The sequence below is a fragment of the Malus domestica genome, chromosome 03 (genome assembly GCF_042453785.1).
Source record: "Malus domestica chromosome 03, GDT2T_hap1".
NCBI classification, from domain to species: Eukaryota; Viridiplantae; Streptophyta; class Magnoliopsida; order Rosales; family Rosaceae; genus Malus; species Malus domestica.
In genome coordinates, this window is record NC_091663.1 from 18638210 (window position 1) to 18645375 (window position 7166).

Consider the following 7166-nt stretch of genomic DNA (forward strand, 5'->3'; position numbering starts at 1 on the left):
GTCCTATAAAATTTTCCCTTAAGCTTCAGTGGCATACGACGATCACACAACACGCCAGATGCACTCTTCCACTTCATCCATCCAGCTTGTATTATATGGTTGAGATCTCCATCTAATTCTCCGTTCTTTTGCAAGATAGATCCTAGGTAGCAAAAACGGTCACTCTTTGGTATTTCCTGATCTCCGATCCTTACCCCTAACTCATTTTGGCCTCCATTTGCATTGAACTTGCACTCCATATATTCTGTCTTTGATCGGCTTAGGCGAAGACCTTTAGATTCCAACACTTCTCTCCAAAGGTTAAGCTTCGCATTTACCCCTTCCTGAGTTTCATCTATCAACACTATATCGTCTGCGAAAAGCATACACCAAGGAATATCATCTTGAATATGTCCTGTTAACTCATCCATTACCAACGCAAAAAGGTAAGGACTTAAGGATGAGCCTTGATGTAATCCTACAGTTATGGGGAAGCTTTCGGTTTGTCCTTCGTGAGTTCTTACGGCAGTCTTTGCTCCTTCATACATATCCTTTATAGCTTGGATATATACTACTCGTACTCCTTTCTTCTCTAAAATCCTCCAAAGAATGTCTCTTGGGACCCTATCATACGCTTTTTCCAAATCTATAAAGACCATGTGTAAATCCTTTTCCCCATCTCTATATCTTTCCATCAATCTTCGTAAGAGATAGATTGCCTCCATGGTTGAGCGCCCTGGCATGAACCCGAATTGGTTGTCCGAAACCCGTGTCTCTTGCCTCAATCTATGCTCAATGACTCTCTCCCAGAGCTTCATTGTATGACTCATTAGCTTAATACCCCTATAGTTCATGCAATTTTGTACGTCGCCCTTATTCTTGTAAATAGGCACCAAGGGGCTCTTTCGCCACTCGTTTGGCATCTTCTTCGTTTTCAAAATCATATTGAAAAGGTTAGTGAGCCATGTTATACCTGTCTCTCCCAAGGCTTTCCACACTTCAATCGGTATATCGTCTGGGCCCACTGCTTTTCTATGCTTCATCTTCTTCAAAGCTACAACCACTTCTTCCTTCCTGATTCGACGATAAAAGGAGTAGTTTCTACACTCTTCTGAGTTACTCAACTCCCCTAAAGGAGTAATTGTGGCCCAAGGGAACACTTAATGATCCACATGACACCAAAGTATCTTACTCAATTGTATATTACACGTGTGTATTGCATTATGTGTGTGCGAATACCTTTTTTCATTGTCAATCTCTATTAGTTTTGAATTCTTAGTTGATTTAACAAACAGGTTTCTTTTTATTTCAGATTAATTTGGTCCTCGCTAAATGAATCAAAGATCACAAGACTAGAACCAATGGTTTCCAGAAAAAAGGTTGGTTCTTGAATATTTTCATTTATGCTTTTTCAGTTCTTTGAATGGACTTCCTATAATCCAAAATGAGCTATTGAACAACTCTTGCTGCATTGTGTTTGCAAATCAATATTTAGGCTAATAATTGAAGGCTGATTCTTTTTTGTTGAAAGATGTAATTTGGTTTTGTACGTAAAGATTGCAAATTTGATTCAGGTATGAATACTTACACTTGTTCGTCTTTGTGTTTTCTCCTTCTTTTAAGAAATTACATTTCCTTTCACATCTTCAACCAAAACCATTCAGCAAACAAACATATTCATGGAGGAGGTTGTTGGTTCAAGTACCAATTTCAAGCATCGATACTCCGACTTTGTATCAACATTTTTGGGATTGCATAGGTTATTTTTAGGAGTTGACATAAATGAAAAAAAATTGTTTAGTTTTCATAAGTGCTTATCTATCATTGTTACTGGGCAATAATTTCTTTTACTGCCTTACATATTTTGCCTTATTAGGCTGGCCTTCATTTGGTCTTGCAGTTTTAGTTATCAATTCAATTCCTCCATTGCTAATATGGATTCCCCATCATGGTGTTTAATTTTGTTTTATTATTGGCTTTAGGAAATCATGGTTCTTTGGAATTTGGACCTTTTGTTTGCAGCCTTTAGATCCTTATCTATTTAAGGTGAGTGATTTCAAGATTTTAGAGTTTTGTTTGGTTTCTGGTTTTATATTAGACTTATATTTGCTTTTTTGTTGTCTGATTATATTCAAATCAGAGTTTGGGTTTAGATTTTTATTTTGGTTTCTTTATAATTTTCTGGACTACTTAGATTTGATAAGTTGAGAATTGGTTATTAGTTTGCTTTAACAGTGAGGGAGATAAGAGGGATGGAGAGAAATTATGGTTTGTCATTTTAACTTGGTGGTTAGCTTGCAGTATCTACCATGTCTTGAATCCCACTTCATTGTGTTTTGAACAAATGGTCAGACTCCCCAAAATCTTCCACTGATCAAGCTAGACTGGGTAATATAATATTATTACAAATAATAATGTGAGCTTATTCATACTTTAAAGGGATGATATTATAATGGTCTTTACAGCAAGCTTTGGGGAAAGTTACATAGGAATTAGGAGAAAGACTAATTGAATTTGTCGGACCAACAAAATTATTGCTTGCTCCTTAAGTTGTTGAAGGTATTTACAGTTTTTTGGCACAAGTTTTTAAATCAGTGATGCAGAGGTTTTGGAATCAATTTTTTTTTTTTTAACAGTTCAAGCTATAATTTAATTGATGTAGAATGAGGTTTTGGTTGTTTTAGAGATGTTTTGTTTTCTTACCTGTAGAAAGGAATTGAGGATGTATGTTTTTGTGTCATTCTATATTTTCTACATTTTCGGTTGATTTAAGTAATGATGTTTGTTTTAATTTCAGATTAATTTCGTCTTCAGTAGATTACTTAAAAGTTAAGAGGGTGGAGCCAGTGGCTTTTGAAAAATGTTGGTTCTTCAATTTTTTATTTCAGTGTTTATGGTTGTTTGAACGGATCTTTGTCTAATATAAATAGAGCTAAAATTTGTATTGAAATTTAATTTGTGTTAAATTTAATTTTTTGCAGATAAATGTTTTCCTCGCAATAATTGGCAAAAAAGAAAGATAAGTTTCATCATTTTGCTTTCTCTTTTATGTCAACTTACTTCACTTCAACCAAAATTTTACATATTTTGTTAACTTTTTTCTTACAAAATTTATCCTTTACTTTAATATCCCTTGCATATCGACTGCAAACACAATAATAATTCAACAGTATGACAAGCAAGAAAAAGAATCTTCACCATGTAAGCCTTAATTTTCATCTCTTTTATACTTATTAAATTTTTATCAAAATGATATCAAATAAATTTTGCATTGATAAAAGATTATAAATTTCGTCAACTCAGGTGGCGCTGTAGGAGCCTCAAGCAAGTTCAGCAGTGGATGCTTTCACTAACTTGAAGAATCTTCTGATACCATCACTGACGACTACCCATACCTCTCCGAGGGCATGAGACAGGTAATTTTTCCATTCAGTTTTTATCTAGGTAATTTTCGTGGCTGCCATTCTATGATGATGCAGGTAAAAAGTTGATTTCCTATTTTTACGGGCTATAGCTATTGTTAATGTTTTGGCGAAGAAGGCTAACATTCCAAGAAAAAGTATGTAGAGCTTTTTTTTTTTTACTGTAAATGCCCCTTTAGAATTTATTCGATACATGTCGCATAGCAATATACAACTTTGTGTTGTTTTGTAGTGATCGATGAACAAAAACCCAGCTTTTGACCATCTACTGACATCTGTCTAAAGGTTTGGGTATAGTCTTATGTGGAATTGGCATGCTATAACTTTCAATGTTTATCATACATAACGAAAGAGAATACGATTTATCTAGAAGATATGAAATCATTCATTCTAATTTTGGCTACATGATTTGCTTCTATTTTTCGTTTCAGAACACATTGTTCTTCGTTTTTTGTAATTTTGTTTTTATAATTTTGGATATTTTGTTTATATCGTTAGATCGTTTGGTTGTATGATTTGCTTTTTTTTTTTTTTTTTTTTTTTTTTGTTTCAGAACACTTTGCTCTTCATTTTCTAGGGTTTTTGTCTACAGCTTTCGAAACCCTTTATGCTCAAGGTATTTAATTGTGAATTTTTCCTTTCAGCATTTTCTCCAACAATTTTTTTTATTTGAATATTGTGAAAGTTGAATATGTGAATTTTTTTTTTTTAATCATGGTATATATTTTGTTATTTCATAGTTTTGGATGATGTTGGATTGAAAGCTTTTCTGTAAAACTTATAGTTATTTAAAATGTTTTATCCGTTCTTACATTTACTCATAAATCATACCTGATTTGTTGATCTCTTACCAAAATAAGCAAATCATTTTGTAAATTTGTTCTTATTCTAGCAGGAACCGCAATGTAGATATAAAATCAGTGTTATTCCAGACAAAACCTTTATTCACAACATTGGGTATGATTGTTTTGTACCTAATTTGAAACAATTTACTACAACACAATTTTTTTTATATATATTTTAAACATAATCTTTCATGCATTTTCTAATCTCGTAGCTTTCTAGTGTGATACTGATTCCTAGCTAATGGGTGGTTTGGGAGTGAGGTGCTTAAAAAAAAAAACACCCATGAAAAAAAGCTGTCAGGGTTTTAGGTGTTTGGTAAAATGAAAAAAAAAAAGCTTATTTTGGAAGCTGCTGTGAGAATAAGCTGAAATCAAAGGAAAAAGCTGAAGCTGCTATTTGCAGTTTTGAAAAATTGGATTTTTTTCAAAGCACACGGAACTACAGCGCTCCTTTAATGAAAGGACCCACTATTAGACTTTTTTTTTCCAAAAGCACTTTTACAAAAAAGTTTACCAAACACTGCTGATTTATTTCACAGCCACTTATTCTCACAGCAGCTTTTTTTCAAAGCACAGCAATACCAAACCAGCCCTAAGTCTCTGACTGCTCTGCTCAAGGATGTTTCCCGTCTTTTGTTAATCTATATTAAATGATGTTTAACATGTTTAAAAACCTATAAATATCTTTTTTTTGCTCAGGAGTCGGGACTCAACAATATGTTTTGCATCTCCTCATTTTTTGTATGCAAATGCTATAACAGGTTGCCCATTACATGGGGCTATTAGGACAAAATGAATTATTATAATGTTTTTTGTATCTTTGTACCAGGATTTCTTAATTTTTGTAACTGAATGCGACCCTCCTGGTCCAAAGATACACACAACTGCTACAATGGAATGAATAACTGTAATATCTTTCTTTATGTTCTCCAAATTGAACCTTTTATGTGTAACTCTTTTCCAAAGTCTTTACTATTATTGTTCTTCTTGTTTTGTAATTGAAATTTTCACATTTTTAACAGAATATGTCATCTTAATTTTAAACCCGAGGCAACTCGCGGGTACTAAAAACTAGTATGTACTATACCCGATATTTGTTTTTTACCTTGCTAAGAATAAGCCTAAAACATGTATCATGTTTTTTTTAACTTGCTTTGACAAGTTAAATCCCAAACCAATCAAAAAAAATTTCAATTCCATACCCAAAAATTCCCAAATTGATAATATCGAAATTTTAGGATCCATACTGAACCGATCCCGAACCTTTCGGTACAGAAATCAAGATTACATATTTAATGGTTCGGAAATCCCGAACCGAACCCAAAAAATATATATATTTATTTTGATTGCATGCATGTTGAATGTTGAATTTAAGTAATTTAATAATAGACTACATTAGAAATAGAAATATGAAATTAAGTAGTTTGGAACTTTCAAATATCAATTTGACTTGGTACAAATGAAATGCTTTTTCAATTAGCATGAAGTAAAAAACTTAAATTTCAATTGATATGAAATTGGGAAATAAAATTTTAGGCTGAAAGTCAATTTTTTAGCTCGTAGCCCAAAATCTCAAATTTCAACCAAAAAACTCAGAACTAAAAATCCAATCTATATCCATTTCGAAATACCGAAAACATTTCAGAAATCCCAAAAATTAGAAATATTGAAATTTTAATTTGGGATTGGTCTTCAAATTCCCGTCCCATTTTCGATTTGGAATATCATACCTAAACCATCCATATATGTGTTATGCAATGCATACATAATTTTGTTAAAAACAAAAATTAAAGAAAATCAACACATAATTTTATTTAATAGTGGTATTCACAAACTTATTTTTTACTTTCTACACACCATTTATTAAGTTTTGTTCTTTAATTTTCTTTAGTTCTTTCCACGATTTGGAGGTGTAGTCAAATTAGGATTTAGTGGGATTTTAATAGACTTTAAAATCACTGCGTATTCAACTAGGATTTTGAAAAAAAGATTTTAAAAGAGTTTGAAATCATGGTGTAGTCAAACTAAGATTTGAAATGATTTTAAAGAATACATCGAAATCTATGGATAGTCAATTATGATTTTTAAAATGTCCACCCAAATCTAGGTGTAGTGAGAATCCTAAGGATTTGCCTAAGGATTTGCTAGGATTTCAATTAATGATGGATTTGAGAGAGTATGGTATAAATATCATATGCCATCAAGAATCCTATCCTCCTCTCATATTTCTTTTTCCACATAAGAAAACCCTTCCTTATATCTCATCGTTCTTTTCGACTTCATCTTCTCCATCCTCATCCATGGATATTTTTTAACAAGTTCAAATTCGTAAACAAATGTTGCGAATTGTAGGTTTGATTTTATGAGTTTTTCCCTTAAAGAAAAAAAAAATCTCAAAACCATAATTCAAAATCCTCTATCAATGTTGTCGTTCTCCTGCATCTCAAGAGCATTCATTCACTTTCCCAGTCCTACGTACAGCAGCAATTAATCAAAGTAGTGTAACCAACTGTATCGGGTTATATACTGAAGATCATCATTTTCATGGAAATTTTCCTTGGCCTCCTCCAATCTCTACTCTTTAAGAGCAGTTCCGTCAGGGAACTGATAGGCCGGCACCCAGCCAAAAAAATGGCCCGACACCCAGGCTTGGAACTCTAGCCTAGCGGATAGGCTGGCACCCAACCCAAGCCAGGCGAGAGACCGACCCAGAATCGACAAAATCATAGGACAGCCTACATGACGCAGGTTGACGTCAGTCACTTTTTTTATCTTTTTTTTTTTTTTTGCGCCAGAGAGGGAGTTGTTATGGAGGATGAGGAGTGGAGTTGGTCGAGACAAGAGAGGGTGTCAGGAGGGAAGGAGCCATGGAGGGAGAAGGCAAATCACCTGAAAGTGATGGCCCGAGTTTGTCGGAAAA

General features: G+C 33.4%; 1 long non-coding RNA gene across 1 annotated transcript; it reads left to right on the forward strand.

The window, feature by feature from the left end:
- The first annotated feature begins 1291 nt into the window (after positions 1–1291).
- LOC108170203 (uncharacterized) lies at positions 1292–5180 on the forward strand. Its single transcript, XR_011579323.1, has 7 exons — positions 1292–1358; positions 1962–2025; positions 2961–3180; positions 3283–3538; positions 3634–3686; positions 3955–4017; positions 4946–5180. It is a non-coding gene; the product is annotated as an uncharacterized lncRNA (long non-coding RNA).
- The last annotated feature ends 1986 nt before the right edge of the window (positions 5181–7166 follow it).